The 2,115-nt window shown below is 57.3% G+C and overlaps 1 pseudogene; it reads left to right on the top strand.

The window, feature by feature from the left end:
* The first annotated feature begins 301 nt into the window (after positions 1-301).
* The window catches only part of LOC141214453 (18S ribosomal RNA), a 1,868-nt pseudogene continuing 54 nt past the window's right edge, over positions 302-2,115 (top strand).

Below are 2,115 nucleotides of genomic sequence, written 5' to 3'. Positions count from 1 at the left end.
GGCCAGTCACCTCGCCCTCCCCGTGCAAGGGGTGTTTTCCAGACGCCTGCCGCTTCGGGACCACGCACCGCACAGCGAGCCGCTCCTCCCGCACATGTCCCCGGTGCTGCGAGGGCTCCGTTCCCCGCCCCCCCCAGGGAAGCCCCATGCCATCCCGCATCCTCTCCGGACGCCGCACGCCCTGCCTATACCCGTTCCGTCCGGGCGCCCTGCCGCCGCGGGGCTCTTCCGCCGCCCCCCCTCTCTTCCCGCAGGCCTCTCCTCTCCCGAACCTCGACGCGGTCCAGTCGTGTTGGGGGGCTACCTGGTTGATCCTGCCAGTAGCATATGCTTGTCTCAAAGATTAAGCCATGCACGTGTAAGTACACACGGACGGTACAGTGAAACTGCGAATGGCTCATTAAATCAGTTATGGTTCCTTTGATCGCTCCAAACCGTTGACTCGGACAACTGTGATAATTCTAGAGCTAATACGTGCAAACGAGCGCTGACCGCCAGGGATTCGTGCATTAATCAGATCAAAACCAATCCGGGGTCCCGGGCGCGGCGTCGGGACGGTCCTCCGCGGCCTCCCCCCTGCCGCGCTCTCCCCGTAAGCGTTGCGACTCTGGATAACCTCGGGCCGATCGCACGTCCCCGTGACCGCGACGATCCATTCGGGTGTCTGCCCTATCAACTTTCGATGGTACTTTCTGTGCCTACCATGGTGACCACGGGTAACGGAGAATCAGGGTTCAATTCCGGAGAGGGAGCCTGAGAAACGGCTACCACATCCAAGGAAGGCAGCAGGCGCGCAAATTACCCACTCCCGACCCGGTGAGGTAGTGACGAAAAATAACAATACAGGACTCTTTCGAGGCAATTGGAATGAGTACACTTTAAATCCTATAACGAGGATCTATTGGAGGGCAAGTCTTTTGCCAGCAGCCGCGGTAATTCCAGCTCCAGTAGCGTACACTAAAGCTGCTGCAGTTAAAAAGCTCCTAGTTGGATCTTGGGATCGAGCTGGCGGTCCGCCGCAAGGCGTGCTACCGCCAGTCCCAGCCCCTTTGCCTTGGGGCGCCTCCCCGATGCTCTTGACTGAGTGTCCCGGGGGCCCGAAGCGTTTACTTTGAAAAAATTAGAGTGTTCAAAGCAGGCAGCCACGCCTGAATACTCCAGCTAGGAATAATGGAATAGGACTCCGGTTCTATTTTGTTGGTTGTCGGAACTGGGGCCATGATTAAGAGGGATGGCCGGGGCATCCGTATTGCGCCGCTAGAGGTGAAATTCTTGGACCGGCGCAAGACGAACCAAAGCGAAAGCATTTGCCAAGAATATTTTCATTAATCAAGAACGAAAGTCGGAGGTTCGAAGACCATCAGATACCGTCGTAGTTCCGACCATAAATGATGCCTACTGGCGATCCGGCGGTGTTATTCCCATGACCCGCCGAGCAGCGTCCGGGAAACCGAAGTCTTTGGGTTCCGGGGGGAGTATGGTTGCAAAGCTGAAACTTAAAGGAATTGACGGAAGGGCACCACCAGGAGTGGAGCCTGCGGCTTAATTTGACTCAACACGGGAAACCTCACCCGGCCCGGACACGGAAAGGATTGACAGATTGAAAGCTCTTTCTCGATTCTGTGGGTGGTGGTGCATGGCCGTTCTTAGTTGGTGGAGCGATTTGTCTGGTTAATTCCGATAACGAACGAGACTCCGGCATGCTAACTAGCTACGTGACCCCCCGCAGTCCGCGTCCAGCTTCTTAGAGGGACAAGTGGCGCTCAGCCACGCGAGATCGAGCAATAACAGGTCTGTGATGCCCTTAGATGTCCGGGGCTGCACGCGCGCTACACTGAACGGACCAGCGTGTGTCTACCCTTCGCCGAGAGGTGCGGGTAACCCGCTGAACCCCGCTCGTGATGGGGATCGGGGATTGCAATTCTTCCCCGTGAACGAGGAATTCCCAGTAAGTGCGGGTCATAAGCTCGCGTTGATTAAGTCCCTGCCCTTTGTACACACCGCCCGTCGCTACTACCGATTGGATGGTTTAGTGAGGTCCTTGGATCGGCCCCGCCGGGGTCCGCCAAGACCCTGGCGGAGAGCCGAGAAGACGATCGAACTTGACTATCTAGA

This window comes from Phyllobates terribilis, unplaced genomic scaffold (assembly GCF_046119375.1).
Source record: "Phyllobates terribilis strain yellow unplaced genomic scaffold, ASM4611937v1 Scaffold_220__1_contigs__length_3276283, whole genome shotgun sequence".
NCBI lineage: Eukaryota > Metazoa > Chordata > Amphibia > Anura > Dendrobatidae > Phyllobates > Phyllobates terribilis.
This window is presented reverse-complemented; position numbering and strand designations above follow the sequence as displayed.